Source organism: Neoarius graeffei, chromosome 6, assembly GCF_027579695.1.
Source record: "Neoarius graeffei isolate fNeoGra1 chromosome 6, fNeoGra1.pri, whole genome shotgun sequence".
In the NCBI taxonomy this organism is placed as follows: Eukaryota; Metazoa; Chordata; class Actinopteri; order Siluriformes; family Ariidae; genus Neoarius; species Neoarius graeffei.
The window spans coordinates 42,010,317-42,037,625 of record NC_083574.1 but is presented as its reverse complement, the minus strand read 5'-3'; the positions used below and the strand labels follow the sequence as shown (position 1 = coordinate 42,037,625).

General features: G+C 41.5%; 1 protein-coding gene across 1 annotated transcript in view; it reads right to left on the bottom strand.

Annotated features, from left to right (window-relative positions):
* LOC132887900 (protein FAM107B-like) overlaps positions 1-27,309 on the bottom strand; it is a 338,230-nt gene that overhangs the window by 118,497 nt on the left and 192,424 nt on the right. The window lies entirely within an intron of this gene.

Below are 27,309 nucleotides of genomic sequence, written 5' to 3'. Positions count from 1 at the left end.
GATTTATTTGCGCAGAGTTAGTCTTTGGTTACACAGGTAGCCAATTCCATTTTCTGGATGTGCATTTAAAAAAAAAAATAGTATCCAGACCGTTGCCTTTAAACACATGTACATACTTGCCTTTAAACCTGAAAAGAAAATCAGGGGTAGAAAATGTAGAATAAAGAAGGAGATATGAGTTTAACAGTCGTCTAGTACTGTATATTGTCGATACACTGGTGCATGAATAGTCCTAATTGTAGTTATCCCTTTAATTGCTGCAAATTGGATTTAATTTAAGAATATGGCTTCCACTTTCATTATTCATCAACTTATAAAATAGCACTTGATCCAGTGCATCCTGTTATTTTGTAGGTGCTAAAGAAGGCAACTGGACTTGCTTGAAATCCTTGAAGACGTTTCACCTCTCATACGAAAGGCTTCGGTTCTGTCTGACTAGTGGGGAGTTCCAGGTATTTATCCTCTCGTGGATCAAAAGCAACCCTAAGGAAAGTCACTGAGGTCACATGGGTCGTTGACCCTCTCAGTCATCCTGTAGATGTTAGGGTCACTGGAGGCCGGGTGTGAATGGTATTAGCAGCCTAGAGGGTCATTAGGGTGATCTGTGGATTGTTGACTCTCTCTGCCATCATGTGAGTCATTCACTACGTTTACATGCACATAGAGAGAATCGAATTTCTGCCGTTGCTCGACTGAAATCGAAGTTCAAAATGCCATGTATACACCTTAATTCGGCTGAAATTGAACCGAACTTGATTTCTCGGAATCGAGCTACACGACCTAGTTTATGCGATTTCCGCCGAGCTACTTTGTGCATGTAAACCCTATCGAGCTAGTAGTCGAGCTACTTCCGGAAGTGACGAGTGACGAGACCACAAGCGGGAAACACAACAGCCTCGGTCGGCATGACAACGAATCATGACAACGGCATGAATCTTTTCTTTTTGTGGCATTGTTTGCACTGTTAAAATTTAGCTCACTTACTGTATCACCAAATACATCTGTACAGCTGTTGCATAGCTGTGAATTGTGTACATAAACAAGTCATTGTATTTGTGTGTGTGTATATATATATATATATATATATATATATATATATATATATATATATATATATATATATGTCCAACATCTGAAGAATGTCAATAAAAACAAAACAATTGAACTTTTTGTGTGTTTATTAAGACATAAGTTAAATTGTAAGCAAAAAAAAAAAAAAATTTTGTAAGCAAAAAATGGACTTTAGAAAAATATTATTGGGCAAAATAAGTTGTCTTACAAAACAGTGGTCTGCGCCGGACAGTTTGTAGCCATAGTCTGTTAGAGCAAGCCTAACAGCTTGAACACGGAACTGCTAGTGTTGCCAGATTGGGGGTTTTAAGTGCATTTTAGCGGATTTGAACATGTTTTGGGCTGGAATACGTCAGCAGTATCTGGCAACACTATAGCTCTTCTTCATGACGACAACCGGAAGTGTACCAACACGATGGGGCGTGTAGCGCCACGTGTGGCTCGGGTGCACAATGCACCTTGCACAATAGCCCGATTTCACTTGTGCATGTAGGATTGGATTTCTCTGGCACCCCTGCTGGGACCCTTTGCTCGATTACCAACAGCAGCTCGATTTGGACGTGCATGTAAACGTAGTCACTGAATTCAGTTGAGTCTTTGTGTGGATGTGTATTCAGTTTCTGGGAAGTGTGCCAAGGACTGCATTGTAGGTGGCTGATAAGTGGTGTCTCAGACCACCTCCTCTGTTCAGTGATGGTCATTCCAGGTTGACAAATATGGCTTCTTTTACTCCTCTTTCAAACCACCAGTCTTCTCTGGTTAAAATGCATACATTGCAGTCCTGAAATGAGTGTCCTTTGTTACTGAGATGAAGCTAGACTGCAGAGTCCTGGCTGAGGAACTGGCTCTCCTGTGTTGAGCCATGTGCCTGTGAAGCAGTTGTTTCATTTCCCCGATGTACAGGTCTGTGCATTCCACACTGCATTGAATTGCATACACTATGTTGTCCTGTTTGTGTCTGGGTATTCTGTCCTTAGGGTGGACCAATTTCTGCCTTAGAGTGTTACTGGGTCTGAAATGTCCAGGAATGTTGTGTTTGTAGAAGATCGTCCTGAGTTTCTCAGATAGTCCAGGAATGTAGAGAATGACAATGTTCTTGTGTTTGTTGCTGTTTTCTTCCCTGTCCATTATGTTTCTTTTTCTGGTCTTGACGAAAGCCCAGTCGGGATACCCACATTTCTGAAGTGCTTCCTTGATGTGTTTTTGCTCCTTCTCTTTTCCCATTACTGAACAGAGGAGGTGGTCTGAGACACCACTTATCAGCCACCTACAATGCAGTCCTTGGCACACTTCCCAGAAAACTGAATACATATCCACACCAAGACTCAACTGACTTCAATGACTCACATGATGGCAGAGACAGCCAGCAGCCCACAGATCACCCTAACAACCCTCTAGGCTGCTAACGCCGTTCACACCCGGCCTCCAGAGACCTTAACAACCTACAGGATGACTGAGAGGGTCAACGACCCATGCGACCTCAATGACTCTCCTTAGGGTTGCTTTTGGTCCACTAGAGGTTAAATACCTGGAACTCCCCACTAGTCAGACAGAACTGAAGAAACCTTTCGGATGAGAGGTGAAACGTCTTCAAGGATTTCAAGCAAGTCCAGTTGCCTTCTTTAGCACTTATGGTTTGCAATGACCTGGATGACTGAGAACCTTCACAGACATCCTATTATTTTGTATTTAAGAAGAAGAAACCTTTATTTGTCACATGCACACTTCAAGCACAGTGAAATTCATCCTCTGCATTTAACCCATTTGAAGCAGTGAACACACGTGCGCACACACACTCAGAGCAGTGGGCAGCCACACCAGAGCGCCCAGGGAGCAGTCAGGGGTCAGGTACCTTGCTCAAGGGCACCTCAGCCCAAGGCCGCCCCATGTCAACCTAACTACATGTCTTTGGACTGTGGGGGAAACCGGAGCACCCAGAGGAAACCCACGCAGACACGGAGAGAACATGCAAACTCCACACAGAAAGGCCCTCGCCAGCTGCTGGGTTCGAACCCGGAACCTTCTTGCTGTGAGGTGACCGTGCTAACCACTACACCACCGTGTCACCCTATTTTAATTTTATAGTATGTTATGCACACGACTGAAGGCATGAGATGCTGAATCAGTTCCAGGGTAAGACAGGTGGGTTCACCACCACTGAACCAAACCATCCCCGTCAATTTATTATGTGTGGGTGTAAAGCTGGGGAAGATGGGCTAGATAGGGAGTCCCCAGAAGTCATGGGTTAGTCAACTATAACCTGGACTAAACAACTTTAGTGTGATGGTTGAGCAATGATTAAAATAAAATGTCACAAAAACTAGTATCGTGCTTTAAAACTCTTGGTTTCAGTGGCTAGGTATACTGCACTATTATATTCTCCAGCATGGCAAATATCATCAATCTTACCTGTGGTAATGTGATGATAGAAGGTCGTGGTATATGCGGGTACTTTGTATTCTGAACTGGACTCTCCTCTTGAGGCGCTTCTTCCTCTGAGAAACCCTCTGAACTGAGGGAGGAGTGCAGGATGTCTCTCTCAACCGGTGCTGGTTCTTTGGACTGAGTTCCATTGGTTTTGGTGTATTCGGAGATACAGTTGACGGCAGGCTCGTGTTGGGGTTCTGTGAGATTGGCTGCTGGAGGCTGGGTGAGAATGACAGGGCTGGTGCTGGCATTTGGCTGAGTTCTGCAGGGTTCAGAGCCCAGATGAGGCGCAGGCTCAGGCGAAACATCTGCAGGAGCGCCAAAACAGTACTGAAGTGAGGAGCACGGGAGCCCGTGCATCACAACACCAGATTACACCGTGTCTATAATGGAAAAAGAGCAAAAAATGAAATCCATGTGTTTTCACTAAAAAGTGTGATGAGGGCTGGAGAAAAGATCAGAAGTGTGCCAGAGCTTGATAGTGAATCCAGTTCATTCTTTAAGATCCACAGGTGTAAATTCAATAGGGGATGTACCGTTCTCTCCTGAGGAACCTGTTTGTTCAATGGTGGATTGAACAAATGCTTCACAGGTTCAGGCTGATTCTTGATGCTGATAAGGAGAATTCCAAACCCTTGAGGTCCACTGTGTCTTATAATCCTCTTGCCTCATTGGTTTTCCTGGGAAGCATGTCCATATCCAACTCCAAAATGACTCCTGATCGGGTTTCACACTTCGGTACCCCTCCGTAACTGGTGACAGACCTCATGTGCATGCCTTTCAAGGTTTAAAATATGAACCAAATGGTTTACACAGTGGACCAAACTGCTTCTCAGGCTTAAACTTTCTTGTTACTTTCCACTTCTACTATCTTCCTGTCACCACTGCTGTCTAAGAGCTGGGGCAGTTAAAGAGTGATATGAGCATTGAGGCATCCAGTTACCTGAACAGGTAGTCCCCCTGCCAAGACTGGGTTGTATTGTCCCTCAATTGGTGGAGCTCAGTGACTGTAGGGTTGCTGAGGTTTCAGGTTTCTGGGCCACAGTAAGTGATAGCCCCCCATGTAAAGTCTAACCATGCCAGGCAGGAAGATATTGGTGAGGCCTTATCAGAGACATTGTGCGGCAAACTATAAAGACAAAAGCAGTAAGCTGAAAAATAAAGCAGGGTCAAGTGATCTTGAGTTACTGAGAGTGAAATATTTATGTGTGTAGAAAGTACAAGTGTTAATAGTGTCCCGCTAATTCACTGCAGCTCCTGCTCACTTTATACGGTAAGAGGTAATAGGCTAAGTCAACAAGTTGAGAAGGGAGTTTTACAGAGTGCTGAGTTAAATCAACAATTTCCGTGGTTGCAGGTTTGAAATATGAATTTGTCAACTGAAAATTCACAGATCAGGAAACATTTTTCTCAAGTGTTTGATACTAAATGTTAGTATTTATTCATCACGACACAATGTACAAATTAGACAATAGCGAGCGAATGAAACATTGATGAACTCTTTTGTCTGATGATGTAAACAGGACTTCGGTTTCCATTCTAGCAAGAGTGCATGGACTCACCATATGTGCACAGCAGAAACATGAGCTGAGTGCTGCAAATGTACTCTACTGGATCACCTGATAGAACTCTCATGTGGAACATGTATTGGGAATTGGAGCAAAATTAATTAGCTTATTACTAGTGCACTCTGTGTTGTTTCCTTTAACTAACTGGATTGCTAATATGTTGCTCACCAGACAAAAAAAAAAAAAAAGTACTAACAGCAAGACTCAGGGTCCAGATGAAGACTACTCATGGTTTAACAGCTAAGGTTCAGCCAAACTACCTGAGCTACACTACATGTTACTAAGAAAAAACTGCGAACTACAACCCAGATTCCAAAAAAGTTGGGACAAAGAACAAATTGTAAATAAAAACAGAATGCAATAATTTACAAATCTCAAAAACTGATATTGTATTCACAATAGAACATAGACAACGTATCAAATGTCGAAAGTGAGAAATTTTGAAATTTCATGCCAAATATTGGCTCATTTGAAATTTCATGACAGCAACACATCTCAAAAAAGTTGGGACGGGGCAACAAGAGGCTGGAAAAGTTAAAGGTACAAAAAAGGAACAGCTGGAGGACCAAATTGCAACTCATTAGGTCAATTGGCAATAGGTCATTAACATGACTGGGTATAAAAAGAGCATCTTGGAGTGGCAGCAGCTCTCAGAAGTAAAGATGGGAAGAGGATCACCAATCCCCCTAATTCTGCGCCGACAAATAGTGGAGCAATATCAGAAAGGAGTTCAACAGTGTAAAATTGCAAAGAGTTTGAACATATCATCATCTACAGTGCATAATATCATCAAAAGATTCAGAGAATCTGGAAGAATCTCTGTGCGTAAGGGTCAAAGCCGGAAAACCATACTGGGTGCCCGGGATCTTTGGGCCCTTAGACGGCACTGCATCACATACAGGCATGCTTCTGTATTGGAAATCACAAAATGGGCTCAGGAATATTTCCAGAGAGCATTATCTGTGAACACAATTCACCGTGCCGTCCGCCGTTGCCAGCTAAAACTCTATAGTTCAAAGAAGAAGCCGTATCTAAACACGATCCAGAAGTGCAGACGTCTTCTCTGGGCCAAGGCTCATTTAAAATGGACTGTGGCAAAGTGGAAAACTGTTCTGTGGTCAGACGAATCAAAATGTGAAATTCTTTATGGAAATCAGGGACGCCGTGTCATTTGGACTAAAGAGGAGAAGGACGACCCAAGTTGTTATCAGCGCTCAGTTCAGAAGCCTGCATCTCTGATGGTATGGGGTTGCATTAGTGCGTGTGGCATGGGCAGCTTACACATCTGGAAAGACACCATCAATGCTGAAAGGTATATCCAGGTTCTAGAGCAACATATGCTCCCATCCAGACGACGTCTCTTTCAGGGAAGACCTTGCATTTTCCAACAGGACAATGCCAAACCACATACTGCATCAATTACAGCATCATGGCTGCGTAGAAGAAGGGTCCGGGTACTGAACTGGCCAGCCTGCAGTCCAGATCTTTCACCCATAGAAAACATTTGGCGCATCATAAAACGGAAGATACGACAAAAAAGACCTAAGACAGTTGAGCAACTAGAATCCTACATTAGACAAGAATGGGTTAACATTCCTATCCCTAAACTTGAGCAACTTGTCTCCTCAGTCCCCAGACGTTTACAGACTGTTGTAAAGAGAAAAGGGGATGTCTCACAGTGGTAAACATGGCCTTGTCCCAACTTTTTTGAGATGTGTTGTTGTCATGAAATTTAAAATCACCTAATTTTTCTCTTTCTCAGTTTAAACATTTGATATGTCATCTATGTTCTATTCTGAATAAAATATGGAATTTTGAAACTTCCACATAATTGCATTCCGTTTTTATTTACAATTTGTTCTTTGTCCCAACTTTTTTGGAATCGGGGTTGTATACTTACAGTGCCTTGCAAAAGTATTCATACCCCTTGAACTTTTTCACATTTTTCCACCTTACAACCACGAACTTAAAAGTTTTTTATTGAGATTTTATGTGATAGACCAACACAGAGTAGCACATAATTGTGAAATGAAATGAAAATGATAAATGGTCTTCAAAATTTTAAACAAATAAAAATCTGAAAAATGTGATGTGCATTAGTATTCAGCCCTCCTGTGTCAATACTTTGTAGAACCACCTTTTGCTGCAATTACAGCTGCAAGTCTTTTGTGGTATGTCTCTACCAGCTTTGCACATCTAGATGCTGAATTCTTTGCCCATTCTTCTTTGCAAAATAGCTCAAGCTCAGCCAGATTGGATGGAGAGCGTCTGTGAACAGCAATTTTCAAGTCTTGCCACAGATGCTCAATAGGATTTAGGTCTGGACTTTGACTGGGCCATTCTAACACATGAATATTCTTTGATCTAAACCATTCCATTGTAGCTCTGGCTGTATGTTTAGGGTCATTGTCTTGCTGGAAGGTGAATCTCCTTCCCAGTCTCAAGTCTTTTGCAGCCTCCAACAGGTTTTCTTCCAGGATTGCCCTGTATTTAGCTCCATCCATCTTCCCATCAACTCGGACCAGCTTCCCTGTCCCTGCTGAAGAAAAGCATCCCCATAGCATGTTGCTGCCACCACCATGTTTCACAGTGGGGATGGTGTGTGCAGGGTGATGAGCAGTGTTAGTTTTCCGCCACACATAGCGCTTTGCATTTAGGCCAAAAAGTTCAACTTTGGTCTCATCTGACCAAAGCACCTTCTTCCACATGTTTGCTGTGTCCCCTACATGGCTTCTTATGCCTGCCTTTCAACAATGGCTTTCTTCTTGCCACTCTTCCAAAAAGGCCAGATTTGTGGAGTGTACGACTTGTAGTTGTCCTGTGCACAGATTCTCCCACCTGAGCTGTGGATTTCTGCAGCTCTTCCAGAGTGATCATGGGCCTCTTTGCTGCTTCTCTGACCAGTGCTCTCCTTGCTCACTCTGTTAGTTTAGGTGGACGGCCATGTCTTGGTAGGTTTGCAGTTGTGCCATACTTTTTCCATTTTTGAATGATGGATTGAACAGTGCTTCTTGAGATGTTCAGAGCTTGGGATATTTTTTTTTATAACCTAACCCTGCTTTAAACTTCTCCAGAACTTTACCCCTGACCTGTCTGGTGAGTTATTTGGTCTTCATGATGCTGTTTGTTCTTCAGTGTTCTCTATCAAACCACCGAGGCCTTCACAGAACAAGTGTATTTATGCTGAGAGTAAATTACACACAGTCGGACTCTGTTAACTAATTAGATGACTTCTGAAGGCAATTGATTGCACTGGATTGTATTTAGAGGTATCAGAGGACAGGGGGCTGAATACTAATGCACACCACATTTTTCAGATTTTTATTTGTTTAAAATTTTGAAGACCGTTTATCATTTTCGTTTCACTTCACAATTATGTGCTACTCTGTGTTGGTCTATCACATAAAAGTTTTTTATTGAGATTTTAAGTTTGTGGTTGTAAGGTGGAAAAATGTGAAAAAGTTCAAGGGGTATGAATACTTTTGCAAGGCACTGTATATTGTGCAGCAAGACAGAAAAAATATATGATATGCCTTTATAGAAAGTTTGTTTTTCTCTTTGTAACCCGCTCTTAGTATGATATTATATAGTGAACAAAACTTAACAGAAAAACAGCAACCAAAAAACAAACAAAAACCCAGCTCCAGAAACAGCTCAATGTACTTTTTTGGGTTGTGTTTGTTTATGGAATCTATCTAGCTAGTTAATATTAATGGGGATATAACAAATCGCAATGTTTACAAGCTTAACTGCATTTTTAATAGCTGACAATACTGTCATTTCACAGTTATTCCATAAAATCGAGTCGTACATGAGCTGATAGCTGACGAGGCGTATAGCACCGAGTTCGCTATAAGCCATTTACGACGAGATTGAGTGGAATAACTGTTTTATTCTATCCACATTCACTGGGTTTTGAGAAACAGAGCATTTTTATTTTTATTTTTGCAAATTCGATAAATAAAAACTTTATACAAAACGTCCGACAAAATCATTTCCACTTAGAATGTAAACAAACCGGCGAAAAGACAGGAGCAATTTGTGAAAAATGCTATAATAATTCTTGAAAAAAAAGACACGTTCTTACCATCAAATACTTTTACAGTGGTGCTTGAAAGTTTGTGAACCCTTTAGAATTTTCCATATTTCTGCATAAATAGGACCTAAAACATCATCAGATTTTCACACAAGTCCTAAAAGTAGATAAAGAGAACCCAGTTAAACAAAGGAAACAGGGAGATCACGTGACCTGTCAATGGCGATACAACCGTAAAAGGGAGCTCTGCTGGCCTATTCGTTAAATCTTTTACCATCCTTTATTTCCAAAACGGTTTAAGAATTTACAACTTCAGCAGCGCATAACGTCACTCCATGCGAAATTTATTTGAGAAAGGGAACATGAAAAGTCCCCAGAAAAGAAGAAATTCAAAGAATTTGACACCATCTTGAAGGAAGAGCTAAACCTGGCCATACTAGCTAGTGTGAAACTAGCACTAGCTGAACAAAAAGAAGAGTTGGATGAAACCATATCTGCCTTGGTAAGACAAGCAATTGACGACTTACTAACCCCACAACTTAACGCCATCCGAATCGAGCTGGACAATACTAAAGAGTCGATTGATTTAGTCAAAAACGAACTGGGTCAACAAGATAGCTGTGTGGCTAAGCTGCAGTCTAGGTGTGACATGATTCAGGCAGCAGCATGATCTGACAGAGATCAAGTCAGCGTGATGGCTAGGAAAATGAGCGACTTGAACAATAAACTTTCAGAATTGGAAGACAGAAGCAGGTGATCAAACATTCGTTGAGTTGGTGGAGAGGAAGGCAACAATGCCATAGCCTTTTTAAAGGCTCGCCTCCCTGAATGGATTCCTGCACTGAAAGACCAAGAGATCGCCATAGAAAGAGCCCACAGAGTGTATTCCAGCGAACAGAACAGTGCTCGACCATGCACCATCATCTTCAAGCTACTAAACTATGGTGGTGTTTACATTAGACTGTATCCGTATCGTTTTCGTTGCGGATGCACTGTCCGTGCACATTAAAACGCCGGGAAACGACTCCACAGGCGGAACAATTTGAATCCGCCAGGGCCCACATATTCAACCCAGTACGTATCTGATCCGGTGCTGTGTAAACATTGAGGAACGAGGATACGCAGTGCTGAGCTCTAGCTGACGTCGTCATTGGACAACGTCACTGTGACATCCACCTTCCTGATTCGCTGGTGTGACATCCACCTTCCTGATTCGCTGGCGTTGGTCATGCCACGTTGGTCATGTGACGCGACTGCTGAAAAACGGCGCGGACTTCACTTCCTGCTATTTGTGTGTGTACGCGAATCGTTTTAAAAATGTTAATCTGATGATCCGCTGATTCAAAATAATGTAAACAGGGCCTATGTTGATCGGCAAGCTATCCTCAAAGGAGCCAGGGCAACCTACCCCATTAAACACCACCAAGAAAACATCCTCTTTTTCCCAGACTACAGTGTAGAAACAACAAAACGAAGAAAAGTGATGGCTGAGGTGAGGAAAAAGATGGAATCCTTTCCTCCTCTATCCAGTGACACTCAAGGTAACCCACAATGGTCGTCAGCTACTTCTAAAGTCTCCCACGGAGGCTGCCAGGTTCATACAGGATAATTTCTCCCCGTTGCCTGAAAGAAGCAACTCCATGGATACTGCACCACCTGCTTCAGACACCTCACCTCCCAACTCATAAACATCGCGACCAGACTTCGGGCTAGGCCTACTGGATATCTTGGTAATGCTATAAGGCAGAGGTTATGCTACTAATTTAAAATGAACTGCAATAAAGGAGTGATGTGTTTGTATTATCTTGATTTGGGGTTATAGACTCACTTTCCAGGCCCAGCCGCGGATGAGCAGTCCAACACTGAACTGAACACTTTACACTAACTACAGCATCATAGGCTGGGCCATTTAAATGTAAATTTGAGTTTTACTTTCTTTATTCATTTAGATTGCATAACAGTTAACCTGAGTGTTGTTGTCTATGCTAACCCATTCATTACTCTTGTTTTGGATTAACTAGAAAAATACCAATAGCGGCGGCACGGTGGTGTAGTGGTTAGCGCTGTCGCCTCACAGCAAGAAGGTCCGGGTTTGAGCCCCGTGGCCGGCGAGGGCCTTTCTGTGTGGAGTTTGCATGTTCTCCCCGTGTCCACGTGGGTTTCCTCCGGGTGCTCCGGTTTCCCCCACAGTCCAAAGACATGCAGGTTAGGTTAACTGGTGACTCTAAATTGAGCGTAGGTGTGAATGTGAGTGTGAATGGTTGTCTGTGTCTATGTGTCAGCCCTGTGATGACCTGGCGACTTGTCCAGGGTGTACCCCGCCTTTCGCCCGTAGTCAGCTGGGATAGGCTCCAGCTTGCCTGCGACCCTGTAGAACAGGATAAAGCGGCTAGAGATAATGAGATGAGATGACAATACCAACAGCGAATGGCCAGACACGCCGCTATGGAGAAGTCACGTTATTGAAATAGCATTATTTTGGGTTGTAAACCAGGGGGAATTATAGTTAACCCCTGCGGTTTGTTAGTTCTTTCGTTTGTTCATAGTTTTCTGTTGTTTGTATTCGGGGAAAGTTCTGTTCATTTTTGTCTTGACAGTATTAATGTCCAACACAGACGCATATAGGCCTAGGCTAATGTTGCACTCAGCGCAGATCTCACATTACAGATTTAACCTTAGATTTCATGGAATTAATTTCTTCAGTCTAACATTTATCAATGGCAAATTGTAATATTTTTACCTGGAATGTTAATTCTCCAATCAAACAAACAAAATGCCTTGAATACCTGCACCGCAAGAAAGCAGATATAGTCCTTATTCAAGAATCCCATCTGAAGTCATGCGATGTTCACCGCTTCCAAAATAAGCACTTTAAAGTGGCAGCAGCTTCTAGTTCAGCTTCTAAAACATGTGGCGTCCTTAGAAAACTTCCATTAAGTATAGAAACAACCGGGGGAGATACTGATGGCCGTATGACTTATTTGCTGGGCTCATGGAACAATGTCAAACTGGCTCTTGTCTCTCTTTATGCCCCAAACGAGTTCGATCCTGCTTTTTTCCCAAAAATTACAGAACTCATATTAAATTTATCAGGTTACGAGCTCATTACTGGGGCCGACATGAATGCGGTCTGTGACCCCACTTTAGATAAATCTCACGTGACCCCTGTAGACCGCAGTTCCAGAAGCCTGAACGCTTTCATCTCTGACTTGAATTTGTGGGATATCTGGCGCTTCGTGAACGACAATCAAAGAAATTACACATTCTTTTCATCAAGGCATAAAATGTATTCCCGAATAGATTATCTTCTGCTATCTAACACCCTCATTCAAGACACGAAAACAGTTGACATATTACCAATTCTATTATCTGACCGTTCTCCTGTTTTCTGCAACTTAACACTCCGCTCCAGCTCCCCCCCGCTCTAAACACTGGCGTTTTAATTCATTGCTCCTCCAAAGTGACAGCTTCATTTTACAGCTTAAAAGCAATTTAACGATATTTATTGAAATGAATCAGAATTCTGCAAACCTGCAGATACTATGGGAAATGATTAAATGTTTTCTGAGAGGCAACTGTATTTCATATGCATCCTTTAGGAATAAATCCAGAATAAAGGCATCTGAAGAACTTGAGGCGAAAACAATATCTTTGGAAAGTGAACTAAAAGTCTTTTACTCAACAGAATGCAAAAATCCTAGACTCACTTAAATCAGAATACCATGCATTACAACTTGAAAAAGCAGAGTTTATCATTCACCGCACTAAATTGAATTATTATTACAATGGGGAACGGCCTAGCAAACTTCTTGCTTTAAAGTGCATATTCTGGACCAATTTCATGTTTTTTTAATATGAAAGTATGTCCCTTTACACACTCATCCAGAAGGGTAATTTTGCACAAGGCCATCTGTCTACAGCAGGAAAAAAATAAAATAAAACGCGTCTGGAAAAATCCCAAGGGAGTCTGGAGCCAGATTCGTGACGTCACCTGCGGAAGCGCCAGCAGGCTGCGCGAGCTTTGCACGGTTTCAGTGCACAGCCTGTGTAGACCAAGTTTAGCTTGAGTACTAATGGTCTTGAGTACTAATCCCATCAAGATTGGTGTTGCTACACCCTCCTACGATACATCTGTTAACCATTTTAATAATTACGTGATAACGTTGAAGAAATTTGCAGAAAACCACCAGGTCGTTTTCTCATAAACAAACCAGCGCTGACGTAGGATTCAGAAGGAGGCGTCCCGCACGCGACATCACAAAAATCAACGTTTCCCGGGAAATCCAAATGCCAAGTTTTTTCAGAGGCGGACCAATTCGCCTCAAATGGCTTGATTTCAACTGAATTTTTCTGGTATTGCGCAAGGTAAAAAAAAATTGCACAAAATGCTAAATGTGACAGATATTTGACCAAAGTTTAATATAAAATAGGAGAATTACATTGATCTTGCTCCTGAATTTACCCGTGTTATGCACTTTAAGACTCAAACACAATGAGGCTATGTCCACTAAAACTGCTGTTAAAAAAGATAATGTCTTGATTACTAAACCTGAAGACATAAATACTGTCTTTAAAGATTATTACATAAATCTCTATAGCTCAGAGTCCATTTCAGACCAAAATAAATGCAAAGAATTTCTTGCTGACCTAAATCTCCCAAAGCTTAACCAGTCACAAATTCAGGCTCTTGATGCACCCATAACAATGAAGGAGTTAAAGTCAGCACTGGACTCCATGCAGAAGGGCAAGTCTCCAAGCCTAGATGGCCTCCCACCAGAACTTTATTCTGAGCTCTGGGAAATTGTTGGCCCTCATATCTTAAATTCATTCAGTTATGCAATTGATCATGGCACTGCTTTAATATCCCTCTACTCAAACTAGAAAGAACTCAACGCCAGCGGCGTCGATGGGGATGCCTCCGCCCGGTACACTACACGCCTTATTAAGCTGTGATTTGGGGATGGACATTTGATCTCACAGTAATCTTGACCTGTGACCCTTTAGCCTCAAAATCTAATCAGTTCATGTTTGTCCCAAAGTGCACAAATGGTGAAAGTTTGGTGAAATTCCTTTCATTTGCCTTGGAGATATCGCATTCACAAGGTTTGGGGATGGACATTTGACCTCACAGTAATCTTGACCTGTGACCTTTTAACCTCAAAATCTAATCAGCTCATGTTTGTCCCCAAATGCACAAATGGTGAAAGTTTGGTGAAATTCCTTTCATCTGCCTTGGAGATATTGTGTTCACAAGGTTTTTGGACAGACATTTGACCTCACAGTGACCTTGACCTTAGACCTTTTGATCTCAAAATCTAATCAGTTCATGTTTGTCCCAAAGCGCACAAATGGTGAAAGTTTGGTGAAATTCCTTTCATTAGTCTTTGAGATATCGCGTTCACAAGGTTTCGGGACGGACGCACGCACGGATGGACAGACGGATGGACAACCCGAAAACATAATGCCTCCTGCACCTTAAGGTGGCGGAGGCATAATAAAAAGGGAAAGACCCACATTTGTGCAGTAGCTTTTGCGCCATCTCACTCATCTCCACTGAAGCAAAGTTGTATGCGAAGGTCTTGAGACAGTTACAGACGAACTGATTCACTACGACCAGACAGGTTTTGTCTGTAGTAGACTAGCCTCTGATACTATTAGGCATTTACTTAACATGTCTCCTTCTCACTCAAAGAATCCTGTGCGGTCTTCTCTCTGGATGCGGAAGAAGCTTTTGACCGCATAGAGTGGACCGACTTGTGGTCAGTTCTTGAACAATTTGGATTTGGTAGTCAGATCATACACATGATACAGGTTTTATATAATGAATCTACTGCAACGGTCTCTACAGGATGACAGTGCTCCAATCCTTTCAGACTTCAAAGAGGCACCCGGCAAGGTTGTCCTCTCTCCCCACTGCTTTTTGCTTTGTTTCTTGAGCCCTTAGCCCAGACCATCAGATTAGATGCTGTCCTCTCCCCAATTTCTGTCAAAGGCATAAATCATCATATCTCTCTGTATGCGGATGATATTGCTCTTTATATTTCAGATTTAGTATAGTCAATCCCAAGATGTCTCCAGATCTTCAATGACTTCAGCAAACTAAGTGGACATAAAATAAATTGGTCCAAATCTGTCCTAATGCCCCATACTGATGCAGCCAAAAAGACTTGTACACCATCTCACATACCTGTTGTTTCTGAACTCACATATTTGGGAATACCATACGAATATCTGGGTCACTTCAGCATCTTGTAAAACAGAACTACACACTGATATTTGATAATATTAAGTATGAATTACAGAGAAGGGCACCGTTAAGTCTAACCTGAGTGTTGTTGTCTATGCTAACCCATTCATTACTCTTGTTTTGGATTAACTAGAAAAATACCAATAGCGGTGGCACGGTGGTGTAGTGGTTAGCGCTGTCGCCTCACAGCAAGAAGGTTCTGGGTTCGAGCCCCGTGGCCGGCGAGGGCCTTTCTGTGCGGAGTTTGCATGTTCTCCCTGTGTCCGCGTGGGTTTCCTCCGGGTGCTCCGGTTTCCCCCACAGTCCAAAGACATGCAGGTTAGGCTAACTGGTGACTCTAAATTGACTGTAGGTGTGAATGTGAGTGTGAATGGTTGTCTGTGTCTATGTGTCAGCCCTGTGATGACCTGGCGACTTGTCCAGGGTGTACCCCGCCTTTCACCCGTAGTCAGCTGGGATAGGCTCCAGCTTGCCTGCGACCCTGTAGAACAGGATAAAGCGGCTACAGATAATGAGATGAGAAAGAGTTTTTGAATTGTTGGTATTGTTCTATCAATTTCTATAGGTTATGGGATTCATGTATCAGGCATGAGAGAGCTCAGAGTGAAAAATCTGAAATAATACTCATCTCATTATCTCTAGCCACTTTATCCTTCTACAGGGTCGCAGGCAAGCTGGAGCCTATCCCAGCTGACTACGGGCGAAAGGCGGGGTACACCCTGGACAAGTCGCCAGGTCATCACAGGGCTGACACATAGACACAGACAACCATTCACACTCACATTCACACCTACGCTCAATTTAGAGTCACCAGTTAACCTAACCTGCATGTCTTTGGACTGTGGGGGAAACCGGAGCACCCGGAGGAAACCCACGCGGACACGGGGAGAACATGCAAACTCCACACAGAAAGGCCCTCGCCGGCCACGGGGCTCGAACCCGGACCTTCTTGCTGTGAGGCGACAGCGCTAACCACTACACCACCGTGCCGCCCCAAAATAATACTCGTCTTGAATTTTAATATAATAACAATGAAAGGGAAGTCTTAAATCAGATTTTTAGCTGAAAAATCTCCTGCCTGAATATTGTATACATACAGAGACCCACAGAAAATAACACAAGTGATGCTTTAGAAGAATGTTTATAATTTCTTAAAATAGTCACAGTGAATGAAAGTATTACTGGATTGCATCAAATGTGCTTTCCTTCTGTAAGCTCATGTAAAAATACAGAGAACTATAATATCATATATAAATTACATTTTAATAAGATTTAACCAAAATAGTAACAACTCAATTAAATAAATACTGCACTGTCTTAGTACTACTAAAATGCATCTCTATCACTAAACACTTTCCAACAGAATGTTTAAAAAGCACGAGAAATACTATCAAAATCCTGTCGGAATGCATCAGAGGAATTTGCTCATTTGCAAACTTTGACTGAAAGTTTTCAAACAAAATTTAAAAATGGCACTATAAATACTACCATACTATCAGAATATACTCCGCAAAGAAATTCACTCGAATGCAAAATTTTAGTACTATCAAAATACACTCACTAGTAATCTTTCACTTAAAACCTCAGAACTCCATCAAAATCATAGCCTAGTAAACTAGACCCACCCGCCTAGCGGCCAAAAATATTTTTGCCTACGAGTGGGTCTAGCCTCGTACCATATCAACAAAACACCCCGGGCATCAAATCGTGCCTGCCAATCACAACGCAAGGTTTTTGTTTGGATTCTTTGGGCGGGCTTTTGCAGGAGTGACAACAAAGCTGCGCGACGCTGGAGAAAGCACAACAGGAAAGATGGCTACCGCTAGTGAACAGCGCGCGTTTGACTCCGCTTTGGAATCAGTTTTAGAAGAATTAGACTTGGAGTTTTCATTGAAACATGAGCAGGAAGAGGCTCTCCGCTCATTCCTTTTCAAGAAGGACGTTTTCGCTGTTTTGCCGACCGGCTATGGCAAAAGTCTGATCTACCAGCTGGCTCCGCTCGTAGCCAAAAGGATGGGGCTAGTTTGTGCAGTACGAAGAATTAATAAACAGCTTTGAAACATTACTTTTTGATTGTTTCTTATTTTCCCGTTATTTTAAATTTAAGGGAAATTATTTCACCAAACACCACTAAATAAAAACTCTCAAAAACAGTTTAAGCAAACCCTTGAAAAACACTTGAAAAAAAAGAGTGTATGTTAAGTATGTGGTACAGACTCCAAACTTGTGGTCATCATCTCCAAACTTCTTAATATCTAGAACCTGTTAATTAATACGCATTTTGAAAAATGATTTATTTCAAGGCCTCCCCCACTGCTTTCTGTCGCTCTGACTACGTCACAGTCACTGTTGCGCTGATTGGTCAGAGCGTTGGCCTATACGCACAGAGACAGTTTGAAAGACAGCGGTTTGTTCCTCCCACCCCTGTCGGAAATGTCTACGAGCGAGGCCAGACTAAATATTCACATTTAGTCTGGCTTGCCAGGCTATCAAAATCAATCACTTTCCAGATAATTCACTTGTAAACTTTCACTTAAAACTTTCAAACATAAATTCAAAATAGCACTAAGACACGACCACACTATTCAAATACACTCACCAAACAAATTCCCTGTCATGCAAAATTTCACTAAACACTTTAGAAGTTGTACAGTTTGTTTCTGAAATGGTATGGAAGACTAGTTTAATTTCACACTCAAACGTCCATTATATTCTCATTTAAGGTATCTTTACCTTAAAATGTGTAACTGGCTGGTCAAACATTTGCTCATCCATGGAAATTCATTCTCCCATGCAACCTGGTATTTGCATTCATATTTTTGCCGTTTGGTATTGGGTTTAGTGGCCATGATGAATGACGGCTTGTAAAAAATGTCGGACAGCCTGGGTGAATCCTACATTACGCAAGTGACTGTCGTTCTGTTCATTGATTGGTTAAAAATCAGTTGACGTCAGCAGTGTTTCTCATACGATTCTGATTGGACATAATCGGGAGTATTTTTAACTGGGCAGTAGGGATTTCCCAAAACCAGGAGATTATCCAGTTTTTAACAAATACGATCGGGAGACGGAGGCTAAAATCGGGAGCCTCCTGCCAAAATCGGGAGGGTTGGCAAGTATGTATGCTGCCAGTTTCTCCTCCTCAAACATTTTTCTCTGAACTGAAACGCCTAATTTGTTCATTTATCTGGAACAATAAACGCCCAAGAATTAAATTTTCAACACTACAGCAGCCTAAAGACAAAGGGGGTCTCTCCCTCCCAAACTTCAAACTGTATTTTTGGGCGTTCCAGATAAAATCCCGAAGAGTTTGGATGGACACAAGCTCAAAAGTGATGTGGTGAAGCCTAGAGGAATAGTCTGTCCATCCTCACTGTCTTGAAGATATCTTATTTACTGGAATCCCAAAGGGTCAATCTAAAACCAAGTATAACTATATTGTTCTTAACTTACTGAACATATGGCATGACATTGAAAATTATATGGGAAGCTCACTCAGACTCACCAATCAATCTCCTATATGGAAAAATTACAATCTTCTGACTGACAATAAACCCTTTGCAAATCTTTGGTTGACAAAGGTGTCATTCTTTTAAAAGACATCTTTAATGAGAATGGCCTCAGAACATTCCAGGACATACTAGTGCATCTCAAAAAATTAGAATACCATGAAAAAGTTCCTTTTTTTCATAATTTAATTTAAAAAGGTAAACTTTCATATATTCTATATTCATTACATGTAAAGTGAAATATTTAAAGCCTTTTTTGTTTTAATTTTGATGATTATGGCTTATAGCTCATGAAAATCAGAAATCCAGTATCTCAAATTATTAGAATATTCCCTAAGATCAATCAAAAAAAGGATTTACAATACAGAAATGTCCAACTTCTGAAAAGTATATTCATTTATACACTCAATACTTGGTTGGGGCTCCTTTACCATGAATTACTGTCTCAATGCGGTGTGGCATGGAGGTGATCAGCCTGTGGCACTGCTGAGGTGTTATTGAAGTCCAGGTTGCTTTGATAGTGGCCTTCAGCGTATCTGTATTTTTGGGTCGGGTGTTTCTCATCTTCCTCTTGACAATACCCCATAGATTCTCTATGGGGTTCAGGTCAGGCAAGTTGGCTGGCCAATCAAACACAGTAATATCATGGTCAGCAAACCATTTGGTAGTAGTTTTGGCACTGTGGGTAGGTGCTAAGTCCTGCTGGAAAAGGAAATCAGCATCTCCAAAAAGCTCGTCAGCAGATGGAAGCATGAAGTGCTCTAAAATCTCCTGGTAGATGGCTGTGTTGACTTTGGACCTGATAAAATACAGTGGACCAACACCAGCAGATGACATGGCACCCCAAATCATCACAGACTGTGGAAACTTCACACTGGGTTTCAAACACTTTGGATTCTGTGCCTCTTCACTCTTCCTCCAGACTCTAGAACCGTGATTTCCAAATTAAATGCAAAATGTACTTTCATCTGAAAAGAGGACTTTGGACCACTGAGCAACAGTCCCATTTCTTTCTCTCCTTAGCCCAGATAAGACACTTCTGACACTCAGTGCGTTTACATGCACATAGAGAGAATCGAATTTCTGCCGTTGCTCGACTGAAATCGAAGTTCAAAATGCTATGTATACACCTTAATTCGGCTGAAATTGTACCGAACTTGATTTCTCGCAATCGAGCTACACGACCTAGATTATGCGATTTCTGCCGAGCTACTTAGTGCATGTAAACCCTATTGAGCTACGTATTCGAGCTGCTTACTTCAGCACTGCCCCTTCCGGAAGTGACGAGTGACGAGACCACAAGCGGGAAACACAACAGCCTCGGTCGGCATGACAACGGCATGAATCTTTTCTTTTTGTGGCATTGTTTGGACTGTTAAAATTTAGCTCACTTACTGTATCACCAAATACATCTGTACAGCTGTTGCATAGCTGTGAATTGTGTACATAAACAAGTCACTGTATTTGTGTGTGTGTTTATATATAGATGTCCAACATCTGAAGAATGTCAATAAAAACAAAACAATTGAACTTTTTGTGTGTTTATTAAGACATAAGTTAAATTGTAAGCAAAAAATGGACTTTAGAAAAATATTTTTTGTAAGCAAAAAAAAAATTTTTTTGTAAGCAAAAAATGGACTTTAGAAAGATATACAATTGTGCAAAATAAGTTGTCTTACAAAACAGTGGTCTGCGCAGGACAGTTTGTAGCCATACAGTCTGTTAGAGCAAGCCTAACAGCTTGAGCACGGAACTTGTGAACACAGAACTGCCAGTGTTGCCAGATTGGGAGGTTTTAAGTGCATTTTGGCGGATTTGAACATGTTTTGGGCTGGAAAACGTCAGCAGTATCTGGCAACACTGCTGATAACTTTGTTTATACTCTTGAATAGCTCTTCTTCATGACGACAACCGGAAGTGTACCAACACGATGGGGCGTGTAGCGCCACCTGTGGCTCGGGTGCACAATGCACCTCACAGCTCGATTTCATTGTGTGCATGTACGATTGGATTTCTCTGGCACCCTGCTGGGACCTTCAGCTCGATTACCGACAGCAGCTCGATTTGGATGTGAATGTAAACGTAGTCATTGTCTCTGGCTCAGGAGTAGCTTGATATTAGGAATGCGAAAGTTGTATCCCCTTTCTTGAAGATGTCTGTTCGTGATGGGTCTTGATACACTGACACCAGCCTCAGTCCACTCCTTGTGAAGCTCTCCCAAGTTCTTGAATCAACTTTTCTTGACAATCCTCTCAAGACTGCGGCCATCCCTGTTGCTTGTGCACCTTTTCCAGCCACCCTTTTCAGCAATGACCTTTTGTGGCTTACCCTCCTTGTGGAGGGCATCAGTGATCATCTTCTGGACAACAGTCAAGTCAGCAGTCTTCCCCATGATTGTGGTTGTGTGTACTGAACTAGACCGAGAGATACACTGTGTTCATACTGTTTTACTCAAACTCAAAATGAAATATTCTAATATTTTGAGATTTTTTTTGTTTTTGTACTGTATGCCATACTGATTAAAATTAAAATAGAAAAATGCTTGAAACATTTTAGTTTATGTGTAATGAGTCTAATATATAACATTTTCACTTTCTTAAATAACTGATGGAAAATATTGAACTTTTTCACAATATTCTAATTTTTTGAGATGCACTAGTAAGACACTGTTACTCACTATCTGCTTCTTCTTATTTTATGTATCTCAGATTAAGATCTGCGCTTCGAGCATATGGTGTTTCTTGGGGTAAGAATATCCCTCCTCATCAATGTCAAAATGGCTACTCCCAAATATAGATAGATCTATTTCACCTATCAGGGACTTACTGGCTCACACCTACAAGCCACCACCTGTTAATTTAATATGGGACAAAGAGTTGATTAGGTATGGGTCCACTCCCAACTGGACGTGGATATGGAAGGGCATCCCTTCATTGTCCAAGAATCCTGTGCAGCAGTTAATTCATTTCAAATTGATACACAGAGCCTACACTACACCGTACCTACTGCACAAAATGGGAAGAATCTCAAGCCTTCTATGCACACATTAAAATTCTGATCAAATAGGCACATACTTTCACATGTTTTGCGAGTGTCCTCCAATATCAAGGTTTTGGGATTTTGTATCACAAACAATATCAAACATTATCCACACAGATTGTCCAAAAACACCTTGTTTATGCTTATTGAATGATGACTATTCTTTAGACTTTAGCATTACTCAACGGCGAACCCTGTGTGCCGGATTGACAGCTGCCAAAAAAAAACATTCTAAAGCACTGGTTTAATCCCCAGCTATCCATGAACTCAAATCGGCTCTCTGATTTTAAAAATATTGCACTGCTAGAACACTCCACAGCTAGAATCAATAAAGCTAAACCTCATACCATTACCTCTTGGAACATTGTCATAGAAGAACTTTCTGAAAAACTGCAAGTGTCTGTATTTTAATTTTTGATGGCTGTATATCTGCTATGTTTTATTTATCTATTTTTTTATGAGCTCACTTTCCCTGTTGTATATAGTTTTCTTCTGGTCTTCTGTCTTCTATACTTATCTGCTCAGTAAAAATTGTTGATCACAAAAAACAAAGGAAACAAAAATATTATACTTGGTCATTCATTTATTGAGGAAAATGATCCAATATTACATATCTGTGAGTGGCAAAAGTATGTGAACCTCTAGGATTAGCAGTTGATTTGAAGGTGAAATTAGAGTCAGGTATTTTCAATCAATGGTATGACAATCAGGTGTGAGTGGGCACCCTGTTTTATTTAAAGAACAGGGATCTATCAAAGTCTGATCTTCACAACACATGTTTGTGGAAGTGTATCATGGGACGAACAAAGGAGATTTCTGAGGACCTCAGAAAAAGCGTTGTTGATGCTCATCAGGCTGGAAAAGGTTACAAAACCATCTCTGAAGAGTTTGGACTCCACCAATCCACAGTCAGACAGATTGTGTACAAATGGGGGAAATTCAAGACCATTGTTACCCTCCCCAGGAGTGGTCGACCAACAAAGATCACTCCAAGAGCAAGGCGTGTAATAGTCGGCGAGGTCACAAAGGACCCCAGGGTAACGTCTAAGCAACTGAAGGCCTCTCTCACATTGGCTAATGTTAATGTTCATGAGTCCACCATCAGGAGAACACTGAACAACAATGGTGTGCATGGCAGGGTTGCAAGGAGAAAGCCACTGCTCTCCAAAAAGAACATTGCTGCTCGTCTGCAGTTTGCTAAAGATCATGTGGACAAGCCAGAAGGCTATTGGAAAAATGTTTTATGGACGGATGAGACCAAAATAGAACTTTTTGGTTTAAATGAGAAGCGTTATGTTTGGAGAAAGGAAAACACTGCATTCCAGCATAAGAACCTTATCCCATCTGTGAAACATGGTGGTGGTAGTATCATGGTTTGGGCCTGTTTTGCTGCATCTGGGCCAGGACGGCTTGCCATCATTGATGGAACAATGAATTCTGAATTATACCAGCGAATTCTAAAGGAAAATGTCAGGACATCTGTTCATGAACTGAATCTCAAGAGAAGGTGGGTCATGCAGCAAGACAACGACCCTAAGCACACAAGTCGTTCTACCAAAGAATGGTTAAAGAAGAATAAAGTTAATGTTTTGGAATGGCCAAGTCAAAGTCCTGACCTTAATCCAATCGAAATGTTGTGGAAGGACCTGAAGCGAGCAGTTCATGTGAGGAAACCCACCAACATCCCAGAGTTGAAGCTGTTCCGTACGGAGGAATGGGCTAAAATTCCTCCAAGCCGGTGTGCAGGACTGATCAACAGTTACCGGAAACGTTTAGTTGCAGTTATTGCTGCACAAGGGGGTCACACCAGATACTGAAAGCAAAGGTTCACATACTTTTGCCACTCACAGATATGTAATATTGGATCATTTTCCTCAATAAATAAATGACCAAGTATAATATTTTTGTTTCATTTGTTTAACTGGGTTCCCTTTATCTACTTTTAGGACTTGTGTGAACATCTGATTATGTTTTAGGTCATATTTATGCAGAAATATTGAAAATTCTAAAGGGTTCACAAACTTTCAAGCACCACTGTATTCCATATTTTGTTGCCTTTTTAAAATATTTTTTAGGATCTTGTTTTCGAGTAGAGTCTTTATTTCTTCCTCGGTTGGTTCACCAACACGCTCCACCATTTTGTTTTTCTCTACTCACGGTATATGAGCTGACATCCTAGTACTAGAGTAGCCAATCAGAGCACATGATTGCTCATATCCAGTGAATGTGGATAGAATAAAAACAGATGTCCATTTGGATAGTTTGTTGCTTCATCGCATTAATTCAACACGTGATGTGCAAGTAACTACATATGATAGTTGGTAGATTAAAAATAATATTGAACTGGTTATGCAAAAAGGGAAAAAGGCCTGCACAGCATTTTGTCACTTATTACTTGAAAAGTTACATTTGAGTAGCATGGCATACGAAATAATGTTAAGCTAGTTGTAAGCTAGCTACTCCCAAACACTGCATACGACAGTATCTTGAACATACCTCAGTCAAGCAACTCCAATAAGCCACTTAAATCAATGCATCAAATGAAACGTTTTATTTAAATAAGGAAACGTAATTACAGATAAGGGGAGTTCCATTGAAATAAACAAGTCAACAAAAATACAAGGCAGAAAACGTCAACAAATAAAACAGCAAAACGATTCGGAAACAAACCTTTTTTCCCCCCCATAAACTGACTCATCAAAACAGTACTTCAGTTTTGCCACTTTAACACGGGGTTTGTACAAGTTTTGAAAAAAGCAAGAATATACATGTACACTACCGTTCAAAAGTTTGGGGTCACCCAGACAATTTTGTGTTTTCCATGAAAAGTCACACTTTTATTTACCACCATAAGTTGTAAAATGAATAGAAAATATAGTCAAGCCATTTTCTGGCCATTTTGAGCATTTAATCGACCCCACAAATGTGATGCTCCAGAAACTCAGGTGGGGTTTACATTAGACCGTATCAGCGGATCATCAGATTAACGTTTTTAAAACGATTAGTGTGCACACAGCAACACCAATACACGATTCGCGTGCACACAGCAACACCAATACACGGATACGCTCGGCTCCGCAGGCATCCTGCGCTCCAAATCACTCCGCCCTGAACAGCGAGTGCCCTCTGGAGGGTGCGCACTCCGGCCCTGCGCAGCTCACAGAGCGCGCGAGTGAAGTGAACAAGCTGTGATTCGGGACTGAGCCGCTGTGTGTGTGATCCCAGCGCATATCACTTACCACTTGCAAGTGGAAGGATGGCAAGCCTAAAGACAATCATAACTACACAATGGGCAGTATTTGCATCAGTATTTGCAGTATTTTCATACTTTTATACTCTTTAATGAAAGGTGATACAAGGCGGAAGTCCGCGCCGTTTTTCAGCAGTCGCGTCACATGACCAACGCCAGCGAATCAGGAAGGTGGATGTCACAGTGACGTTGTCCAATGACGACGCCAGCTAGAGCTCAGCACAGCGTATCCGCGTATTCTCAATGTTTACACAGCACCGGACCAGACACGATCTGGATTGAATACGTGGACCCTGGCGGATTCCCGTTTCCTGGCGTTTCCAGGCATTTTAATGTAAACAGACAGTGCATCCGTGAAGAAAATGAGACAGATACGGTCTAATGTAAACTTGGCCTCAATCTGCTCAAAGGAAGGTCAGTTTTATAGCTTCTCTAAAGAGCTCAACTGTTTTCAGCTGTGCTAACATGATTGTACAAGGGTTTTCTAATCATCCATTAGCCTTCTGAGGCAATGAGCAAACACATTGTACCATTAGAACACTGGAGTGAGAGTTGCTGGAAATGGGCCTCTATACACCTATGGAGATATTGCACCAAAAACCAGACATTTGCAGCTAGAATAGTCATTTACCACATTAGCAATGTATAGAGTGGATTTCTGATTAGTTTAAAGTGATCTTCATTGAAAAGAACAGTGCTTTTCTTTCAAAAATAAGGACATTTCAAAGTGACCCCAAACTTTTGAACGGTAGTGTATATCCGAGCATAAAACAGATCAAACTAAGAGGTGATGGTTAGTACCATAGACTGAGCTCGTTTCAGACTCAACACTGCTGAATACAGTACTCTGCTAATACACGTATTTCAAATACAACAAAAGGAGAAATGTACAGTCAGTTTATTAAGGACAGCTTGATGGAAGAAAACCTGAATAATAAATATATTGTAATGGAATATACTGCAAGGTTTGCAAAACTACTTCACTGGAAGGTTGTTTCAAGCACTGCGTCAGTCAAAAAGAACAATAATCGGAATTTCAGAGTGGCAATAATTTGGTCCTCGAAGCAAATGACTTGCATTTTGTTCTATTTGAATCGATATTAATACCTTTTGACTATGACTTACAGGACATGTCTTCGTCCCCGACAATGCAGTGACAAGTGAAAACTGAACATGATTCAGCATCTTTCAGCACTGAGGAGTTGGTTCAGGAAATAAACTCATGTAAACAGCAGAGAGAGAGAGAGAGAGAGAGAGAGAGAGAGAAAAGAAGAAGCAGGAAGAATGTGAAATGTCGTGACCCAGTCACTCAGAATTAAGGTCTCGAGTAACAAGCAAAAGTCAAAATAAAGAAGCACTTCAAATCACACATAACTACAGTACTGTGTTCTGGATATGTGTGTGTGTGTGTGTGTGTGTGTGTGTGTGTGTGTTTCCTGCCCCATTAGAGGTGCTGCAACTTATGTTGCAAAGTAACAAAGATGGGGGACGAATTAAAGGAAGGAAGGAAAACAAAAAGGTGGCTCTCTTGTGCTGGGGGGCATTTATTTTTGCTGCCATGCAAAAATGGGTTTACTTGTCGCCATAGAGGGAAGAGTCACTGCAAATCTATACTGTATTAAGTTCTTCTAACTGATCACCTGGTGGGAGTGGTCTCTTCCAGGATGACTCCGCCTTTATCCACAAGGGCTCGTTGAATGGTTTGATGGTTTTGATAGCGTCACCAAAACACCAAATCGTACAATCAATCAATACAAGAGACATGTACAATCAATGCAAAGGTGCACTGATACTGGTACAAAGGTGGGTGTGGTCCAACATTCTCTCCATGTGCTCGTATGGCTGATAAACATTTGCAGTAGTTTGCTGGTGACACACTATCTTGACTGCACACAAACTCAGGACCCAGTACAATAGGATACAAAACTAAAGGCCCGGTCCCACAACACCGATAACTGTACCTACACCTATATTTACAGCTCTGACTATCCTTCTGCCTGAGTTTAGTTCCAGTCTGGAGCAGTCACACCACAACTATAATATCGCTTGGTCCTGACACTCAGCGAAATAAATACATGCGGCTTAGGAATAGTCATGGAAGTTTTTTCCAAGTAGTAGCACATTATTCCGGGTCGTACTGTACAGCCTGGAGTTCCAAACAA